At 36.7% G+C, this 23,687-nt stretch overlaps 1 pseudogene; it reads right to left on the bottom strand.

The window, feature by feature from the left end:
• Positions 1–11,309: 11,309 nt before the first annotated feature.
• LOC149170236 (uncharacterized) lies at positions 11,310–17,099 on the bottom strand (annotated as a pseudogene).
• Positions 17,100–23,687: the final 6,588 nt, after the last annotated feature.

The following is a 23,687-nucleotide window of genomic DNA, read 5'->3' as shown; positions in this document are numbered from 1 at the left end:
TCTAAGAATCTGAAGCAAGGAAAAGGTGCCCCCAAACCATAGAGAAAAGGCCAAAGCCAAGTTGGGGTGACCTAGGACAACCCGCTGAAGCCACAAGCAAAGAACAACACCATGAAGACAAAGAAGGACACAGGAAAATGGTGTGAGTTCCATAAGAGATCCACTAACAACACAAGTGAGTGTCGGGCCAAGCAGTCACTGGTGGTTGAGCTGAATTCTTCTGAATTAGACGCATGTTCTGAATCTGAGTTAGAACCTGACAAGGGAAATGAAAAAGGGAAGCATATCATTGATGTGGTGCCCAGTGCCACCGTGGCCACCAACAAGATCCAGAAGAATGAGCCTGCAGATCCAGAGGAGGGGGAACACCTCTTCCACTCACGGATGTGGGTGAAAGGTTCTCCACTACTATTCATTACCGACAGCAAGAGCCAAAAGAACCTCATTTCAACAGAGGTCATGAAGAGTTTGGGCCTACCGATGGAAGCACATCCACATCCGCACACCATTGGGTCAGGGAAAATTTTAAGAACCCCCCTAAATTTATATGTATAATAAATGGGCAAATATCCATGATACATAGGAAAAATGGAAGGCGTTTTTATCAATAATATAATATGTATATATAATTTTTTGGCGAATCTCTCACCAAATTATATTATCTTGTAAAATCATGGCGAATCTTTCACCGAACTATAAAAACTTGTAAGATATTAGCGAATTTTTCACTAAATAATAAAAATTAAAATTTTGTAAAGTCTTGGTGATTCTTTTAAGTTATGAAACATTGTGAAGTCTTGGCGAATTTTTTGATAAAGTATAAAACCATACATGATAATAGGAAAACATATTCATTAAATTATAATATACTAACTTACATGTTTGGAAAAAAGAAACATAATTTGTTCTTCTTCAAAACAATGTTGCAAGATTCAATCGACGTGTTTGTCAAGGTTCTTACTATACACGCTTGCATATCCCTCTATCAGTTTTGATAATATTCCACTAAAATTTCTTGTATGTGTTGATATTGACCACCACTTTTGTCAAGGTAGGAGGGATTAATCTTTTCTCTACCACTTCTATCAAGCTATGTGAGATTAATGTTTGCACAAATAATGGCATAAAAACATATATTGAGTCTAAATATTTTGTTTATTAACAAGACAAAGGGACTTTCTATTGTTGAGAACTTCAGATTACAGAACTCCAACATTGCATATAGCATGTGCATAAGTAAAGACAATCTTCTGCTAGAATATGGATGCTTTTCTAGAAAATGGTAGGACATCTAAAAAGTCAAACAACTACAAAGAAAGGCATAGAGTCACAAAGCTCCATTCTCGACGATATAGTGCAACCCTGCAGTTATGCATGTATGAAATGCATCTAGTACACAACATGTGGCTCAAAATCAATGTAATCCAAAGAACCAGAATCCATGGGTGGCATCAAATAAGTTGTTATTAATTCTGACACCAAAGCAGCTATAAGAGGAATTATTTGGAGATTATTCACAAATCCAAGAGCTTGGCTTTCTCCAATTGTTATTATTTGTTGGTTGATATCTACCACCCTGTCAAGTTTCTTTTTGAATTCTGGATTCTCAACATCCAAGACAACAAGAAAAATCCTTGTTGTAGTTTGGTTTGTCTACATCAATCATAAAAATACATTGCTAAAATCCATCCCACACAAAACATCACTACAACTCAATTTTAGACACGCAAAATGGCTTTTAAATATTGATATTATATTCTTTACATATTAACTCAACTATATCTATATATATATATATATATATATATATATATATATATATATATATATATATATATATATATATATATATATATATCTATATAAAACTTGTTTTCAAGTTAGATATTAATTAACTTTACCATTAATATATTTAAGAGTGTAACTTTGGAAGACCCTATGTTGGTCGAGTAACTTGAGAAATCCATTAAAGAGCATACAAATTAAAGTTTATAGTAGCTGTAACTATTGAAATAACCTTTGGTGGCTCAGTAATCCCTTCATTTTTGAGAAACTTGAGAAAATCCATTAAATACTTAATATAAATTCCTTTTAGAAATTGTGAAAGAAAACCCTTCCTTTTACTTCTTTTCCCAAGTGCTCACTCATTGAGGTAACCCCATAGGTGGGAGCTCGAGTTAGTTATGAGTCAAGTGTCTACCTAGCTTGATTTCATACACCAACTATGTTGGAAAGAGATATGTAGAAATAAATAAAAAATGGTGTATGCATTAAAGTTTATAATAGTTGTAACAGTTGGAATAACCTTTGTTGTTAAGTAATTTGTTCATTATTGAGTAATCCAAGAAAAGCCATTGTAATCCATTTATTATTGTGTGGTGACATTAATGTTCGTCATCCGTATGAATCTTGGATTAATCTCAGTTGATTTGGATTCAAATCTGTATCTAATTTGGGGATTCATGGAACCAACACTCTGATATCTGTTTTGGCTTGAGTGGGAGTCTGACATGCAACAATTCTTGTGCAAAATGGTCATAACATGGAAAATCATGGAAGTGCAGAGGGGCAAAAAGTGTGAGATAGTTTTCCATGCATGAATATACTCTGAGAGCATATTAATGAGTACTCTGTCAAGTAGTTCCATCATGTCTCACTTAGGCACAGGTTCCAAGATTCATAATTGTAAAAGAGAAAAGACATCACCAAGGTATGGAAGAGGAAGATATAAGCCCAAATATATTGGAAGTCGATCTGGAAACATTTTTTCTATAGAGTTTCTGATCCTTTGTATCCTCTACTCCACCTTAATTTGTTATTGGGATTACACTGAAGGATGGTCCAGAGGATACTACTCCAGTGTAAGTGCTGGATGTCACCATTTCTACCTCCTATTATTTATAGGTGAGAGTAGTATTAGATTCCTCCTTCTCAGACATGTTGAAAGCTAGAATATTTTATTTTGCAAGGTTGACTTGAAGGCCATAACTATCACAGAATGAGATCAAGGTGTCTAGATGCTTTTGGAGTCTTGTAAGTATTGTGATCTTTTAAGTAAATATGATAGTTGATGTAAATATGATCCTGCATAATCACAAGACTCCAAAAGCATCTAGACACCTTGAGCTCATTCTATGATAGTTATGGCCTTCAGGTCAACCTTGCAAAATCAAATATTCTAGCTTTCAGGAGGCATTAAATACTACTCTCACCTATAAATAATAGGAGGTAGAAATGGCGACATCCTACACTTACATTGGAGTAGTATCACATGACCCATCCTTCAGTGTAATCCCAACAACAAAATCAAGGTGGAGTAGAGGATATAAAGGATCATAATCACTAGAGAAGAAATGTTTCCAGATCGACTTCCAAGATATTTGGGCTTAGATCTTCCTCTTCCATACCTTAGTGACACATTCTCTCTTTTACAATTGTGAAACTTGGAATATGTGCCTAAGTGAAACATGTTGGAACTACTTGAGAGAGTACTCATTACTATGCTCTCCAAGTATATTCATGCAAGGAAAAATATCTCACACTTTTGGCCCCTCTGCACTTCCATGATTTTCCATGTTATGACCATGTTGCACAAGATTTGTTGCATGGCAGACTCCCACTCAAGCCAAAACAGATATCCTTATGGCAATCCAATTCTACATACATCTTGCTAGCCAAAGTATCATAAATAAATGGCATGTTACATCTTCCTCTTTGCTCCAATACTCGAATATTGATATCAAATTTCTTATCGCTCAAATATTTGTTTACAATACAAGGCAATAGATGTATTTTCCTTCTCCTTCATGAGATACTTAACCTTTACCATAGGCTCTAAGAGATGGATATTTCTACATTATTAATTCTAGGTTCACTACTTGTTATTTTTACCTTCTAAATGATTTTGGTCACAAGAATCATTATGAGCATATCTACCAGATTTATTAGGCAAGTGGACATTAGAAAGCTCATCACATACTTCTTTTCAAAATTGGATGATATAATAGATTAGGGTTAATGACATTATTATGTTGGCATTATGATGCATGTGTTGTACTTGATGGCAACCCACCCATAGAAGAACAATATATAACTAGATGGTTCTACAGAAGAGATATAAGATGTGACAGGATGATAGTTATCAGTATGACAAGTTAGCTTTTCCATCAAGTCCAAAGGGGGAGATTGTTGGCATTATGAGACAAGTGTTGTCCTTGATGGTAACTCACAAAGATGACAGATTATAGTGCAGCAGGTCAGTAGCAAAGAATTGATGATCAGACTACAAAAATGAAAGAAAAATATATATACGCAGGTTCAAATTGACGAAGCTGCGTATACACGCGGGTTAGACGTTAGAAAGTCGCGTATGTGTATACACGCACTTTCACGTAAGGAAAAGTGCGTACATGTGGGAGAACTTATTTTTGGTCCGTGGTATTTAGTCCTTGGTATTTGAACCTATGGTTTTGGACCATGGTATCTCGTCAGATGTGTTGATCCCAAGTATTAGGTCCATGGTATTGGTTCTAAATGGTTTTGGACCATGGTATTGAATAAGGCCTAAGACTATAAAAGGAGAAGAAGATCATTAGGCAAAGGCATGGAAAAAGTCTTGAATATCTAATGAAGTATGAGATCCAGTATGCAGGTTATGGGTTTATGATGCATTGCTTGATTTGAGCTAAGGAGGAATCTCACTGGTTGATGGAGAACAAGATCTAAGGATAGATCGAGATCAAATGGTTTGAAATGAACTATCTCTATATGGTTGATTATGATTATTCTAGATCTGTATACTGACGCATGTAATGTTCTGAACTGGGTATAACTTAAGTTTGAAATAGCTGCAAGTAATGATTGAATATTTATAGATCTGTACGCGGGTTGGCTTTGGTGAAATCGCGTATGTACACTGGTTTGGTTCATTGTAGTAGCGTATATATTATGAAGTATGATATTTGAAGTTGCAGTTGGGTCTGATTGTTATTGCAGAGTTTTGTTGTCTGCTTTGTGTTCTGGTGATTGTGTTGTTGACAGGGTTTCAGTGTTTCAGTGATTCAGAGATTGATGATGCTAGTATTGATTGATTTTGTGCTTCAATGATATTGATGGGTCTAGTATGGAAATTGGATGAAACATGGCCTTCAGATTATGGTGTTGTGCTTCAGGAGTATCTAGTCTGAAAATTTATGAAACGTGGTACCTGGAGGAAGAAAGAGAAGGTTGTAGCCTTTTGTAGGTTGGCACATACGTACTAGTACATCAGCTAGCACAAGAGCTAAGGGGGTGGTAGCTCCCTTCCAGTAGCAGCTGGAAAATGAGTAAAGGTTGGAGCATTTCAGTAGGCTAGAACCTACGTACTAGTAAATGGATCGGCTAGTACAAGAGATAAGGGGGTTGTAGCTCCCTTGCAGGAGAGTCTGGAGAATGAGAGAAGGTTGTAGCCTTCTGCAGGTAGAACCCTGTGTACTGGTATAAGACTGCACTAGTACAAAAATATTGTAAAATGAAGTTTCTTATTAAAGGAAGATAGAGATGACTTGCAGCAGGTGGTTTTCACCCACATTGGGTTTCCACCTTATATCATGGTGTTCATGTGTGATTCTTGTGTGTGATGATCTGTTATGTTTTACTACACTTCTTACTGTTCATATGGTTAATGAAGTTCTGATGCACTAACTAAAGATCAACATTTAATGGATTAACTAAATCATAAGTATTATGGATATACGGTAGTTGCATTAGACACAGTTGCGTGTACACGCGGGTTCCATTAACTGAAGTAGCGTATATGTATCTAAGTATGGAAATTGAAAAGTTTTATTGATTTGATAATACTGATTCACCCCCCCTCTCAGTATTATTTCCAACAATTGGTATCAGAGCAGGTCCTTTGGTAGAAGCTTGATCGCTTGAAGGAGATCCGTGGAATAATGGGAAAGAAGCTTAAGAAGAAAGCACCTAAGAAAAAGAAGACATCTCAGAAGAGCTATGACAGTGGGAGTATCGATTGGGGAATATGTGGAAGAAGCACTTTAGATTCAGAATCACTTCAGAATGATGATGAACTATCAGGTATGAATTTGTTATCCTCTGGTGATACAGTTATCTATCCATTTGAAGATGATGAAAGTGATAACGAAACAACTGAAATTGCTCTTATGGGTGAGCAAGAAAGATATCAAATAGAGGCAGAATTTAAAAGGCTTACAGACAAAATTAGAGATCAACAAGATCTATTGAACAAAAGGGAATGTGCTTTCAAAGAAGAAGCTACCAAACTAAAAGTTCAACTAGAGGAAGGAAACAAGGTAAGGAAGGTATTCAAGGACAAGGTAGTTCAATGTCAAAAGTTGCAGGATGAAGTGACATCATTAAGAAATGAAGTCAATGAAAGGAGCACAACAATCAAGAAACTCAGAGATAGATCCAGTTATTATGAAAGGCTTGAAGCTACGATCCTCTCGCTAAAGGAAGATCTTGAAGAATCAAAGAAACAGAATAAAGAACTACTCCAAGCTCTTGAAAAACAAGAAAACGAAGTTCTTGAACTAAGACATCAGTTGGAAGAAGGAAGAAAAGCTGAAGAAAACATGAAGAAGCAGTATCATGAAAAGGAGGAGCAACATCAGGTTGAGGTAAATATTCTTAAAGATAATTTAGAAGAAAAGGATAAGCTCTTATGATTTCAAGATAGTACTAAGATATTGGATGATATTCTTAGTAGTAAAAGGTATCCTACTATCAAAACTGGCCTTGGTTTTTATGAATCTGTTGAAGATGAATCTAGCTCACAAGAAGAGGCAAGGAACTCTAATGTGAAATAAAAAATAATCAACAAGGAGATGAGAGGACAACCCCATCAACAGCCAAGGAAAGAAATTCTTCAAAGAAAATATTTTACTCCTCTGATGAATAATTTTGAATGTTATGTATGTCATAATCTTGGACATGTTGCAGCCAGATGCTGAAGTAGAATGGTTCAAGACCATCACACAAAATTAACATCACGTTCCAGGTACTTTAAGAGATATTGTTTTTCTTGCAACATGTTTGGTCACAAAGCTGTTGATTGCTATAGAAGGAATATGAAACATATGAGATGTTATGCATGTAACAAGCTTGGAAATATAGCAAAGGAATGTAGGAACAAGGTACGGGCACCACACCAAAAGGAGAAAACATCATCACACTTGAAGATATGGAAGAAGAAGGAAGTACAGTCAGAAAGATGTGGCACAGCACCATATACAGACATAACAGACTTAGGGGGAGCTGAAAGTGTAAAACTTCAGTGTCCTAAATCTCATACGCAATTTTCATAAAGGGAAGTCGCGTATATATGCGAGTTAGACACTGCACAGTCGCGTATATGTCAGTCTGAGGAAAAGCAGAAGGGACAGGCTCAGAAAAAGGGTTTGATATGATTTAGTCTATTATTTGCTCTGTTTGATAATGGTTACAATCTGCTAATGATGTGTGGAAATGTCTTGATACTCATAAGATGTTTAGAAGTGTTTTTGATCCTAAATTGATGATGATGATGCCGTGATACTTCTTGCTGATATATGCATGATCGGATCTTACAGTAAACAGATGGCTCAAGGTCAGGGGGATTTTATGTTTTGAATAATGCATTGTTGGCATTATGGTTAGTAGTCCTTGGTGATGATACTTATATGGCTAAATGATATATCTTGCTATATCCATGACAAAATCTCATATGATTCTTGGGGTTACATAGTTTATGATCAGATCAGATTTGTGGTTGATTCTCTGATGATGCATATATGGTGTTTACATGGTGATCTTCATAAGGATAAGGAGAAGTACAAAGCTTGAATACACATCTTCTTTACGTTGATGATGAGTTACTCATATGTTGCTGCTATCATATGCATAAAGATCATATAATACAGTTATGATGCAGGTTTCCTACAATTCTTGGCGCTAATGTGGATGAGGATTGTTGTTGTTGATCATATCAAGAAGTCTTGCCTTGAGCTCTAGATACATAGTGCTATATACAATATGCTGGATACATGGAGTTGCATTGTTGGAGATATGATATGATGATAGGTTGATACTCACATATGTTGATTGATTATTATCAGATAGGGGATATTCCCGTGTAATGTTACATGGATGGTCATGCAGATCTTGATGATGAGATGACTATGGTGTTTTACACATATGATATAATGGGAATGATTTTATGGTGATGTTCAAAAGGATGAGTTGATTGCTGATCTAGAAGTGGTTGTACGCTAGTTTCATGAGGAGGATCCGCGTATATACACCTGTTTCTGTGGATACAGTCGCGTATATGTTGATTAGAAGGAAATTAGTGGGCCAAACTTAGGATGAGAAGAGTCTGGCACAGATGGAACAGGTGCAGAAGGAGAACATGGTTGCTGATCTGGATAGTGCTGCTAATATTAGTTATTGGTGACTTTCATAGTCTTGCTCTAGATATTTCGTCTCTATGTCATGTATATCTTTTATTATTATCAAGGTCATGTAACGACCTAGTTTGGTTTCCCCACTATGCCTGGGATGAATGATGTAATGTACTTGGTTATCATATGTAAATTTCTGATGTATCCCCACTTGGTTGGGTGATAGATGTATGTATAGAGTCTTTGATGATAGGAAGGTCAGTTATGATGTATGAGTCATGGTTTTTCTTGTAGAACATCTTTTTGCAGACCTTACTTACAGTCAGGGGGAGCATGAACAACACACATCAGCAAGAGCAGAGCTTTCAGAATGTGCTCAGAGGGAGCATGGACAGATTGGTACACCTTGGCATATACAAAGGGGGAGCACATTCAGAGATTTGAGCAGTTACTCAGGGGGAGTATGGACAGCAGAATGTTTATCAAGGAAAGAGAATATCTTGGTCCGCCCTTTGCCCTTGATGTCAAAGGGGGAGAGTGATTTGGTGTTGTTGCCATCAAGTCCAAAGGGGGAGATTGTTGGCATTATGATGCATGTGTTGTACTTGATGGCAACCCACCCATAGAAGAGCAATATATAACTATATGGTTCTACAGAAGAGATATCAGATGTGACAGGATGATAGTTCTCAGTATGACAAGTTAGCTTTGCCATCATGTCCAAAGGGGGAGATTGTTGGCATTATGAGACAAGTGTTGTCCTTGATGACAACTCACAAAGATGACAGATTATATTGCAGCAGGTCAGTAGCAAAGAATTGATGATCAGACTACAAAAATGAAAGAAAAAGATATATACGCAGGTTCACCTTGACGAAGCCATGTATACACGCGGGTTAGACATTTGAAATTCGTGTATGCGTATACACGCACTTTCACGCAAGGAAAAGCGCGTACATGTGGGAGAACTTATTTTTGGTCCGTGGTATTTAGTCCTTGGTATTTGAACCTATGGTTTTGGACCATGGTTTCTCGTCAGATGTGTTGATCCCAAGTATTGGGTCCATGGTATTGGTTCTAAATGGTTTTGGACCATGGTATTGAATAAGGCCTAAGACCATAAAAGGAGAAGAAGATCATTAGGCAAAGGCATGGAAAAAGTCTTGAATATCTAATGAAGTATGAGATCCAGTATGCAGGTTATGGGTTTATGATGCATTGCTTGATCTGAGCTAAGGAGGAATCTCACCGGTTGATGGAGAACAAGATCTAAGGATAGATCGGGATCAAATGGTTTGAAATGAACTATCTCTATATGGTTGATTATGCTTATTCTAGATCTGTATATTGACGCATGTAATGTTCCGAACTAGGTATAACTTAAGTTTGAAATAGCTGCAAGTCATGATTGAATATTTATAGATATGTACGCGGGTTTGGTTCATTATAGTAGCATATACATTATGAAGTATGATATTTGAAGTTGCAGTTGGGTCTGATTGTTATTGCAGATTTCTGTTGTCTGCTCTGTGTTCTGGTGACTATGTTGTTGACAGGGTTTCAATGTTTCAGTGATTCAGAGATTGATGATGCTAGTATTGATTGACTTTGTGCTTCAATGATATTGATGGGTCCAGTATGGAAATTGGATGAAACGTGGCCTTCAGATTATGGTGTTGTGCTTCAGGAGTATCAAGTCTGAAAATTGATGAAACGTGGTACTTGGAGGAAGAAAGAGAAGGTTGTAGCCTTCTGTAGGTTGGCACCTACGTACTAGTACATCAGCTAGTACAAGAGCTATGGGGGTGGTAGCTCCCTTCCAGTAGCAGCTGGAGAATGAGTAAAGGTTGAAGCATTTTAGTAGGCCGGCACCTACGTACTAGTAAATGGATCGGCTAGTACAAGAGCTAAGGGGGTTGTAGCTCCCTTCTAGGAGAGTTTGGAGAACGAGAGAAGGTTGTAGCCTTCTACAGGTAGAAGCCTGTGTACTGGTATAAGACTGCTCCAATACAAAAATATTGTAAAATGAAGTTTCTTATTAAAGGAAGATAGAGACGACTTGCAGCAGGTGGTTTTCACCCACATTGGGTTTCCACCTTATATAATGGTGTTCATGTGTGCTTCTTGTGTGTGATGATCTGTTTTGTTTTACTGCACCTGCTTACTGTTCATATGGTTAATGAAGTTCTGATGCACTAACTAAAGATCAACATTTAATGGATTAACTGAATCATAAGTATTCTGGATATACGCTAGTTGCATTAGACATAGTTGCGTGTACACGCGATTTCCATTAACTGAAGTAGCGTATATGTATCTAAGTATGGAAATTGAAAAGTTTTATTGATTTGATAAAACTGATTCACCCCCCCTCTCAGTATTATTTCCAACATATTATCCTAGGGCTTCCTCCTTGGTGCCCTCTAGACCCTTTCCCAATTTGATCTTTTGGGTTTCTTGGGCTTTTATTCTCCCTCTCTATTGGCAGCCTTCATATATTCAATTCTTTTGAATTTATTCTTAACATCCACCAAATAAATTTGTATTTCCAATGACAACTTTAGAAATCCAATGTAATAGACAAATGGACATATTCACATTCAAAACTTGAATTTATAGTGAACAATTTAGGCGGATAGAACCTGATGATAAAGACAAACAACACTACTAGATGCATATACAAAATATCAGCTCATTGGAATAGCCCTCTAGCTCTGGTCTCTGATATACGCTGCCTAGAAAATGCATAAACATTCAACTTTGTAACCCAATAAAACATTGTAGGGAAAGGCAGAGTCGGAATATGTAACATATACTTCCATTTCATATCAACAACAACCTCAAAGAGAGGAAAATTTCATAATGAATGTGAAGAATATCAACAGATCAACTCATTTTAGATAAATTTCAAAGCCTAAGTTGATTGAGAAATTGAAGTGTGGAGTCTTCATTATCTAAGGAACTTGGGTCTGAGTTTTGTGGTAAATTCCTCCACACAGGTGAACTAGAGAAAACTGGGATAACAAATTGAATTTGAACTATCAGTGCAGTTTGGAGTGGAGAAGGTACCAAATTGATGTCATTGCTTAAGAAATCTGAATGAGACCTTCGATGGGGAGGGGCTAAGAAAACTGGTATTGATGTCCTTATTGTCACAGGTCTAACCATTGATGAAGGAGATCCACAATATCCAGGTGCTAAAAAGAATGACCCAGGTTGAGGAATATGTTTATGGCATCCATTGTTGTTGCGTCTGATGTTGCTGTTGCTATTGTTGCCAATGCAAACTACATGATTTCATTGAATTAGACCAGGGTGACAAATTGGTAGAATCAAATGTTTCAACCCTCTCTGATACATTAGAAATTCCCAATGTAGGAATGTTGTTATTCCTTGGGATATCACCTTTAGGTCCTTCCTCTTAATCTCTCTCATGTTCTTCAAATGGGGTGGGAACTTCTTGAGATTCTCTTTTATGTACAATTGCAGTATTTGCACCAGCTCTGTTTGCTACAACTACTTCCCTAGACAGTGCTAATGACAATGGCTCATGCAGAAAACTCCCAACACAGTCACCAACAGGAGATCTATTAGCTGTGATACCTTCACTTGAGAGAGAGGAGGATGAAGGTGAATCATGAAGAGAGCCTGATTTATTCCTCTGTGGAAAAATAGACCTAATTAGGGGCAAAATCCTAGACCCAGATGATGGTAGAGAAGGATGATGTAATTGTTGCTGACAACGATGATTGCGACTAGAACTGAAGCTGGAATAGCCTTCTGCTCGTAAATAAGAAGAAACCCATTGTGATGCTCCTCTAGCCGAGGGTTCATAATGTTGGTGTTCAACATAATGGTTTCTACTCTCTCTCTCTGGGTGAGCATCTTTCTCCTGGATGTTGAGTGTTGTTGTTTCAACTGTTGGGCCAATGCTATCTCCTTGGACCTATGTTGTGAAAATTCTCTGGCAATAATGATTTTACTCTACTCATCATTACATTCTCCCTCTTCTGGTGTCTGTGAACAAAACCCAAGTTGGTGTGCCACTACCATCCCACAAAAACTCTTGATCTTAGCCAATTGAATCTAAATATGCTTTCTTTGTTGATGTTGTAGCTCATTAACTCAGCCCACCAATGTTGGTTGTGTTCCAATTTTTGTATTTTTAGCTTCACTTCTTCTACTACTACTATTGTTGTTATCATCTCTGCCTTTGTTCTACATAGCTTTGCTTATGCATGCTCCATGGTTGAGATCCAATCAACTAAAACTATGATAGGAATAAATTCTATCGAAGAAAACTCTACAACCACCCTTGCCTCTATTGCTTCTCCTCTTATTTCCATCATTAATATTGATACTCTAGATTTGGATTTATGTGCTCTTCATGTAAATGATTGCTAGTTCGAGTGAACAATATCTTGCTATTGCACCAAATTGATTACTTTTACTCCATTTGATGAAATGTAAAATAGTGCAAATAAAGTGATAACAATCTTCAAATCTTAGATCTCAACTTTCTGATTTGGTTCTTAAAACTATAACACATAATCTTACTACAAGGACTAGCTACTTTGCATCTATTGCCCTTGTTTATAAAACAATGCTTTGGGCTGGTACACAAATAATGTAGTTCACAAGTTAGCAAGCTTGTCTCTTAAAATTCATCAATTTATAAGTATTTATCAATTAATTGATAAGTGTATAGATGCTTTAGAATGATAAATCCTAGCTTATTCAATACTTCGCGTTATTTAGAAATAAGGTTGATTATCCTATCTTGCCATGAATAAAATGTTGTTTTCATTCATGTTGACTGGTTTCCAAAATAGTTTCAACATGTAAATTGATCATATTTTCACTCATATCTATATCATGAAAGTTATTTTCAATGTGCATAGCCTTCCTACATTTTCTTGAGTGGTCAATTGAGGTTTTTCTTATGTTTTTGGAGAGACCATTGGAGGTTCCCTTATCTTCAATGTTATATAGCATATAAGCCTTTGTATATCACGGGTGGAGTTATTGATTGGTTGGTGTTAAGACATTGGGAGAGTTAATAGTCGATTAGTTATTTAGAATATATTCACTAATTACAATTGTTTTGGAGTAGTTTCTCTGCCTTAAATTTTTATTGCAAATATATACACAATTTACAATGTCTTGGAATAGTTTATTCTCATTTTTCAAAAGTGGGTTGATCCTCTAGATCATTGTTTTATAATTACATTATCTATAATTTTCTTGTGATGTGTAATTCACATGTACTTTTCTTATGGCCAATTTCATAGATAAGTTTTCAACCATCTCAGCTTGTCCAATATCATTTGAATTATATATTCCTTAATTAATTTCTCTGATTGAACAAATTGATAGTGTTATTGACTGTCACTATCCTATTAGGTCATAGGTAGAGTATTCCATAAGTGATGTTGCTCCATTTGTGGTTGTTCTAGAATAACCTAGGATAACCTTAAGTAGTTCTCCGCTATCACCAAGCAATGTGTATGTAACTTCCTCAATTATGTGCAGGAGAAAAACTAGATATAGGATCTAGAACTTACCCAATTATGTGCAAGATCAAAACTAGATATAGGATCTATATTGTATGCACTTTCCTTCATTGCATGAACAGGTAGAGGAAAGGCTATGTTGATATAATATTGGGTTTGTATGCACTTGTTAAGGAATGAAAACTGCATTTGCATCCCTGAAATAATGTAACTATGAGGTTCTTGTGAAGAAGCTATGCACCAGAAACAATATTATCTCTTGTAAGCTTGGTCCCAACATTATATTAGAAGATAGATGACACAACATAACTTTCTTCTATATTGATTTGACAAAATGTAGCCAACAGAATGCATGCATTTTGAATAACAAATGAGTCGAAAGAAAAACAATTTCTAAAGAGACATTAAAAAACATGCCATTCAGATGGACTTTAGTTGCACTACCCAAAATCAAATAAAACGGTAGAGATTCAGTAGCTTATTTATTTATTTACATGTGTAATGTCTGAAACTGAAACATTAGAAAACAACATGATTTCAAATGACATGAAGTCACTAAATATCCAAATCAGCCTCAGTGGCGACATTGGAATTTGTTTTCCTATCATAAGACTAGCCTTCAAGTGAGGAGGTCCTTTGGATGTAGAAGGTAACCTAACTAATAGTGGAAACATGTTTATTTTTCCATTAGGTCTTGAAGAGGCTTTGTATCTGTCCTAATATTTACTGATCCATCTTAAAAATGTCCATCCTTTCTTTGTAGTCATCATAGAAAACTGAGCAATATGTTGTCCATAAAGCTTTCATATGCGTCTCTCCATTGTTTCTGCTTTGGCTACTGCTATGAGATGAGATTTTTGCAGGCATCAGGAGTTTATGATTTCTTATTATCCTCTAAATTTGGCTTTCTTAAACCATCTCATTATCTACCAGTTTTGTATTCACATGAGGAATTCAATACACATGAGCCATGAGACTGTCCTTAAAACCCCAAGTAAATATATATTCTCATTAAGGAGATGAACTATATTATCACCAACATACCAACCACCTTACAAGAACACCACTTGAACCAAGATGTCACGAAATTTTATTCCTGCATCATCATACATAAAGCAGTCCTTCAGGGTTATTTGGTTTCATTCATTCAAAGAAAAACCTAGCACTATAGTCTATAATAAACCCCATAGAGTCCATGCATACATATCAACATCTATCTAATCAATGCCTTGCTTCCTTTCAAATAAAAGGCTACTATTATAAGAAAGTAATCTAAAATGCAATTTTGTAGATAGTACAATAGGAGTAATATATCATTGCAACCTATAAATCTATTTTTGTACATCTTTTCACATCTTAGCAAAATTACCTTCAAGCTTTGCCTCTACTCCTAACCCAAAAAACACCGAGAAAGTCATTCATTGTGAAATATAAACAACTATCGCCTCTACAAATTTAAGAAAACTAATGAGATATTGATCCTGTTCAAACTGAAAAGATCTACCATCTCTATTTTCGTCTTCATTTTCCTAGCTGATAGATGCTTGCCTTTTTCCTCATTAGACGTTCCTGAGCGGAGAAACTAGAGGCATGTTATGAACAAAACTTCCCTTTTTAAGGGATGCAAAGCTGCCATTGTGAGGCTTCCTAGGGATGGAGCCAAATGGACTTTGGGGTGGATATGACCTAGGGATGCCAATCTAAGCACCATAGCTATGTAAGTTCTTCATATATACCTTAGTCAAAGTCAAAGTCATGTTCACCAGGTTTGTTGCTGCTAATATCAAATTGTATTATGTCTACATTACAATTATATTACCCACCTCATTACCTTCCAATTCATGTATATGGAGTTGTCACAATCAATAAAGACAATTTTTAAGTTTAAATAATGAGCTTTTCCATTTCATATACTAAATTATGAATGGAAAGTGGAATAGTTATTTTAAATCTATTATATCAAAGGATTTAGGAGCTTTGAAATCACTATAAGAGATTTTAAAGGTAAGAGCATTACCGAATTTTTTCATGATCCCATTGACCTATACCAACTGAATGGATACAAATTTGTAGGGAAATGAACATAAGCATAAATTAAGTACCTCTGAAGGGAAACTATAGTGGAAAGCCCTGCAATTCCACCACCCACAATTACTAAGCCTTCACATTGCTAATATTGTTGTTGTTGCAGCTTGCTTATGTTCCTACCTCCTCAAACTTCAATCTAATTGGGTATTTTAAAGGTGGGTATGAGTAGGGCTATTCCTAGGACTTCCATAAAATAAATTGTTGTTAAAATTCATAAAATAAATTGTTATATAATTAAATTGTTGTTAAATGTCTTGCATACTTGTCATATTTGATGAACAAAAAATCTGGTTATAACACTGGGTTACAAGCATAACAAGTGCAAAATCTAGTTTAATCACAATAATATTCATTGACTTGTAGCAATCTTCTTCTGGAAAGAAACTAAAAGAGATTTATTATGCTTTGAATTTCAAATGCTTGTTAAAGGATCAAGTGGTGGTTGCAATGAACAACTCAAATTGGGTTATCTCAGAACAAAATAATTTAGTATTTCCAAGACAAAATAACATTATTGATGTATCTCTGAATACCATAAAAAGAAAACAATTTGATGTATTGAAATGATGTCTGACATTTGTAAACTAGTGAACATCTTACTAGCCTTGATGCTGGGCTTCAACAAGTGAATGGAGATCAAATGTGGACCCATGCAACAACATTCATAAATTATCATAGAATAGCATTGGAGGCTATCTACTAACAACAAAAGTCTCTTTCCCCTTATTTAAAATAACAATGTATGAAAGTTTTAGTTTGACGACTTCCTCTTCAACGGTTAACCTTTCTTCTTTGGTCAACCAAGAAGATAGATGCAAAGCTACAATCTCTTCCTTGTCACCCAGAGCATTATTTCTAAGATGCATGTCACCTTTTAAACATTTGTACTTGTCAAAGGAATCAAAGCCAATGCCCTTTCTCTCTCCTACAAAGTTGAGTAAGATATTTCGAATAGCTTCATGCCAAATAGGCTGAGCTACCTTGAGAAATTCATGCATTGATGAATCTGGAATATTTACTTTTCCTAAATCAGTTTCATTAGGGCCACCTCTTCCATGAAAATCACAGCCTCCAAGCTTCAATAACTGGTAAGCATCAGCTAATTCATGAAATCCTATTTCTGACGATATACCAGAGTAAGAAAATAGCCAAGACAAATGACTGAAAGGTAGAGATATAATACATTCAAACCAAACGGTAAAGTTGCTATGATGATGTAGTAATCATAGTTGCAACTACTTATAGGAGAAGGGGTTTTAACTTTGATTAAATCGAATTCTAATTTCCATCCTTGGCCCATTTATTATCCATAAGGAATTCCTTAAGCTAAATGTATTTGGCCACATTACGTTTTTCTGTGGAAATATTCTCAACATTGACATGAATATACTCCAAAATTTCTGGCTTTATATGGCAAAAACCAATGAGCAGTGGGACAGTGATAACTTACTGCAAGATATTCCCGAAAACCCCTTGTTGAATCTTCTTCCTTCCATCCTAAGCTTCTATTACTACTGTAAGATTTTAAAATAACTAATATGGGTGCAAAATCCTTTTGCCTTCGACTATAGTCCTGGTAAAGAGTTTTCTTGAGCAAAAAATAGTTTTTATTTACTATTTTGGATAGAGCATCTATTATACTCTCATATCATTACATAGAAGAGGCTATTCTTCATGCAATTTCTTGATATGTAATTGTAATGATGAAATTTCCATGATTTATTGCAAGAATGTTTGTTGTGAACAAATAATAGAAATGGTACTTCTCATGAAACTTTTTCAGTTGATATTTGAATCTACATATTTGGCATTTTCCAGAGAATGTGCTATATTACACTGAGTAACCTCCAATTTCTTTGCAACCAAGGATGCTACCAGAATCCCATCACTATAATTTCCAATAATTAGGTCTGGCTCATTTTACAGTTTTGCAATTATATCATTTGATGAATCATCTGCAAACTTTTCAAGATAAGGCCAAACATCAAAACGAGAAACCTAGTGTCACATAATTCCTTTTTATATTCAAAATGGTACTCTAAATATAAGTGAATGAGTTCACATATTTCTTGTCCCCTTTCATTGTTACAACCTCTGTCCACAATCACTAATGATTCAAAAATGGAGCTTCGTTACACTTGCACAAGGTCAAGGGCATACTGGATTTGATGTATCGATCTTCTATTGCAGTTGTACCATGTTGGACAACTTCTTTATGTTCTTAATATAAGGCTTGAAGCAACCCCACAATGTCTTATGATCTATAACATGATGCACGTATAGGAAACCAATACATATTATGTATGGAGAATCCTTATTTTTTGCATCTAAATGTCGTATCAGAGATGAATTATTAAAAACTTTCGTATATTTAATAAATGGGCGATATGAATCAACACAAGTAATGATGAGTAATGATGTGTCACATGCCTGAGTAATAGAGAATGGATATCCACATGGAGGAGTAGATATTTCAAGGGACAAGGAGGATGAATATAGACCACTTTCAATTTACTTAGGTAAGATCTCAATTTATAAACATTAAGTGATCATAGATCTTGCTTGAGACACTTTTACTATTCAGCAACTTGAGAAAGTGTTTGAAGCAATCAAGGCAAGTGCAGTTTTAGGTTCAATTTATTTTCTTCTTCGAATCATTTTAGGTTTCCTAGGTAAATTGTGTGCTTTGATTTTTTTAGGAACTGATTTCATGCCACTTCTACAGTCTCGTGCTATATGACCAAAGTTGTGACATCGATAATATTCTACATTGAACCTAAATGGTGGAGCAACTAAATTGTAATAGCCATTGAAGATTATGTCTTGTCTACTAGAAATCTTACATCTAGGGTTTCGATGATAACCATTCCAATCATCCTTGCAGTATGCTTTACAATCTTTAGCTTTATGACCAAAACTAGTGCAAGAATAAAAATAACCAGAGAAAGTTCTTATGCCCCTGGATGAGGGGCATTCTCTTAATTATTTTTTGAAGTTGTTCTTCCTTTGAGGAGCCTCAGACCTTTGTTGATCTTTATTGCTTCTTTCATTGGGTATGAATCTCTTGAAATTATATGTAAACCTTCTTGGTGAGGTGCTTCTTCCAAACACACCTGTCTTTCTTTGACTGGGACTAGAGCTTAGAAGGATATTTACCTTGACTTTAATTTTACGTGATTTGAGGTTTTCATCATTTTTTCATGAAGTTGCATCTATATAGCCATGACTTGGTTTTTCAAATGTTGACCTTTGGTAATTGAGAATGTTATCTAATAATTGAGAAATTTTCAAGTTCTTATTGAGCTTTTCAACTTAATTCCTCAAGGAAGCAATCTATTCTTTAAACCTCTCACAATATTCTCCTTTTTTATGAGTTGTATTTTCATTACTTATTCTCCTCTCTTTTCTTTTTTAGGGAGTTGACCTCTTCTTCATGTATCCTTTCATGTTGATGAAAGTTTGCTTCTATCTTGATAAAATCATTTGATCTATCTTCTACTAGGAGCCTTAAGATAATGGCTTCTTCCTTGTATGGCCAATAAAAATAGATATCTTCCAAAAGAGGTGTGCACATATGCTCTTAAGATAAGCTAAATCTACTCCAAGGCAAGACCAAAAGTCAATTGTAAAAATAGCCCAAAGTTTGTTCAAGAAGGGTACTAATTTCAACTCCAACAAGACCAAATCTCACAGGGCGAGGTATGTTGCTATAGGGAAAAGACTTTGTTGTTACATGGCCAAGACCTATGACTCCATAGGTTGTATATTAACTCCCACAGGGTTGAGGTCTGTAGCTCCCTCAAATTCAAGACTACTTTTGTGTAAGCCCAAGGTTAGCACAACGAACTAGGGTTGTAATGTGCTTTAAGGGGACAAAGTTTTTCTCTTAGTTGTTGGTAAAAATATGCTCTAGAAGATTGAGTTTGATCAATATAACACCATGAAAACCATAGAAAATAACTTAAAAAATCCACTAAAGAAACTCACCTTATTCTCCTTGATCTTCTCTAGAAATTCTTAATACTCTACACAGATCTGAAAATTCTCAATTGGATCATTGAGTTCTTGAATTGATCTCTTGAAATGGAAGAGGTATGCTTCTTATATATACGTGATCAGCTGAACAAACGTGTATTTAGAGGGGAGCCAATTTTTAGGTTGGATTTTCATGCAAAAAATTAAGCATGACTTAGAGAAATAAATGTAAATGGCAAGATTGTTGTAGATTCTGAATGAGAATATTGTGAAAAGGGTGTTTTAGATGGTTATGAACCATTGTTAATTACAGAGTAAATGAGAATATAGGAAACCTCCAAATATGTGTATATTTTTGTGATATCAATCTCTTCCCTCTAAACACAAAAATGTAAGTGATAGAAAGCAATATTTGAAGATAATTAAAATATCAGGACATATTTTAGTGCTTGAAATTCTTCCCATCTTGTCACATTGCTTGCAAGAATTTATGCCATCCTAAATAGGAAAGGGGTTTCCTTGTAACCTATTGTAGTGTCTACAACCACCCTCCAAAATTTTGCCTTAGCCTCATTTTGGAGCCTCCCTTCCAACCTTCACAACAACTTGCCTTGCTTCATCAAGTTCACAAGCTTCAGTGTCTTTCTTGCACAAAGGCAGCCTGTTGGTCACAGCTTGATCCATTCCCCTCACAGGCTGTTCACCCGGACTTGGTCCAGCTGTAGGCTGAGCAGCTTCCCCTTGAAAATTGTGCATTTCTAGAGGGCAACCAGCCTTCCCTCCAGAAATTGTGCAATCCTCTCTGGTAGCCTACTAGGCTCTAGGATTGCGCAATCCTGCCTGCCAACACTCCCAACAGGATTTGCACAAATTTCCCCAGCAAGGCTTCTCAACCCAGAATTTGCACAAATATGGGTAGCGGTCACCTACTTTGTGCAGAAATTGCGCAAATCTTCTGGGCAGTCAGCCCAGCTCCCAACCATAAATGTGCATTTCCTTCAAGCAGTCAAACAACCTCTTGCATGTGTAGCTGAGTTGACCGGTTCCCTCTGGGACCGAGAAAAGTAGACTTGCATGCATAGGCTACTTCTCCTAAGGCAGCATGCAAAGGCATCCCTTGTCTTAGGGATCTACGTTTAACAGTTGGAGGTTTCATGCAAGGAGCAATTTAGAAACCTCCCACCAAGTGTCGCTTCACCTAGATTTGTGGCATGCACATCATAACCTTGATGTTATCAAAACCCATCAACCGGACGCTGCAAAGCTCATTCCTCACACCAACCTTGCAACTCTTACATCCCACATTACATCTAAGGGAAGTCGGCACATTCAACTCAACTGTTTTGGGGTAAGCCCCCTTCCCATGCCTTGTGCTGCATTTTTGTCACTTTTTGTGTTTTCGCTTGTGGGAGTATTGTTTGCTTGTTTTCTTTGAACGCTTGCTATCGTTTACATATATACTAGCTTATTCTAGCTTTGTTTCAGTTTTCGTTGCTATCTCACTGTTGTTGCTTGCATGCAAATATTTTGCATGGATGTTCGCCCAATCGATGAACTGCCTCACCCACATGCATGTTGATCTGTTTGTTAAATCTTTCATTCATGGCTTGCATGCACTATTAATCACTTCTTCTACCACTTAGTGTCACCATACATTTACTGTCTTAGTTGCTTTCAGTTGCCCATCGGTGAGTCGGGCCAACCTTGGCCTAGACTCTACCTTCACCAAGGCTGCATTGCACAATCTGGGGAAGGAAGGCTCACCGTACTCTCCATATTTGCGCATTCCTACCCAGCACTGGCCTCTAGGACTGTTTTGCACATTTCTGGAGGACAGTGGCTGTAGTGGCTGCTTGGCCTAAGAAATTGTGCAAATCTATCCCTAGGCCGACAATCCTCCCTAGCTATAATTGTGCATTGCGCAATCCCAACAGTTAGCAGCCAGACTAGACTGTGCAATACGTAGTTCCAATAGTTAGCCAATTTCCCAGCAGCCCAGACTGTGCCTTGTGCAGTCTTGGAAGTCGGTCACCCGACCTCCCAGCTGATATTGTGCAACCTTCATGATTAGTTACATAGGTATGTTGCAAGTCAGTTGTTCAAGTTCATTTTGGTTTCCAACTGACAAATTGCTTGCCATGAGTGTTGCAATGTCCCTAGGTATTGCAGGTGATCATTTACCTCTCAACAGTGTAGGTACAATGGTTTCCAAGAGAGAAGAGTCGAAGACACCATTCAGAGCACACCTAAAGATGTAGTCGATCAAGTGTCTATGAGCTTGCCTACTCACGAAGACATCAAGTTGTTCATAGACAAGGACATCACGCAACAACATCACAACGAGAAACATCATGAATAGTAGCTAAAGGTAGCATAACGAACGTAGTGAATGTAAGAGGAAGGTTGTTGCAATACAAAGGTGGAACAAAGTTGCAAGATCAAGCAGATCCACTGATAATGAAAGAAACTTTGGAGACTCAGGCTATGAGGTGACGGCGCGACATGAAGTTCGTGTGAAGATAGAGAATGGAATGAAGAAGGATTTGCATGTGCCAAAGCAGCAACTCAAGGAAGAACATGAAGTTGCACAAACAAACGAATGAGTTGCAGCAGGATCAAGAACAGTAGTGGGTGCAACGTGCACTCACAGATGAAATTGCGCTCGTACAAGTTAAAGATCCATCCCAACAGCTAACACGGAGTAGAAATGGTGGGAAGTGTTGTTGATCACATCCAATGGATTCAAAAACATGCATGTCATTGTCCGCACACATGCAATCCAACCCATTCAACACACTCACCAAGGCAAAGACAAGAAGCAAGTCCAACAAAAGCTCAACATGTACTTTGGCAAGTTGATGCGCATGACCACCAGCACACACTTGAAGATCAGCGCATACACTATGCATTAGTGTGTTTCCAGTTCAAAGCACCCAAGAAGACCATGCACATGTTAGAAGACGAGTTGGATGAAGGAGCCAAACCAATGCATCAGTTGCAATGGAGGCAAGAGTTCGCTTCAACAAGATGTCACCATAAGGTGCATGCACACCATCACAGATGACCAATATTGGCATCATCTCACCACCTTCACGATCACAAGCATGTCAAAAGAGTTGGTCTCATCACAATGGACTGAGTGCTAGTGATGTCTTGCAAGGCTTGCTCAAACTATGTTGTCTCACGAGTACATGTGCATTATAATGTTGAGTCATGTCAAGTGTAATTCAAGTGTCAATAGTTGGATGTAACAGTCATATAGTAGGTGAAGAGTCATGACGGTAGTTGAACTGTCACAAAGGGGAAAGTCAAGGGTCACCCCACCCTTTGCTATAAATAGCCCCTCATAACTCGTTGTATAGGTATTTTTTCAACCAAGCATTTGATAATACTACCTTGGAAAGAGTTTGGACAGTATTGTAACACGCCTTGGCTTCTCCACTACACGGAGCTAGTTCATCTCTTTGGAGGAGCAGGTAGATGTGGTTGTAACGTTCCACTAATGGGGCTAGTAGGTTTACATGGATGTATTGTATGATTGGAACTTACACTTCTTTATATAATAAGAGCCAACACATTTTCATGCATATGTTGTTATTGTAGTTGGACTTCTCCGGTTGCCTTAATGATATATGTTGTTTAACTTACGTATTTGTGTAAAAATGATTCGTATGCAATTATATGAATCTTGTTGCAAATGTGTTGTATA

The sequence above is a fragment of the Pinus tabuliformis genome, chromosome 4_2 (assembly GCF_031772625.1).
Source record: "Pinus tabuliformis cultivar Carrire ecotype Pingquan chromosome 4_2, CPIR1, whole genome shotgun sequence".
In the NCBI taxonomy this organism is placed as follows: Eukaryota; Viridiplantae; Streptophyta; class Pinopsida; order Pinales; family Pinaceae; genus Pinus; species Pinus tabuliformis.
Note: the sequence above shows the minus strand (reverse complement) of the source record. Positions and strands in the feature narration are given on the sequence as shown.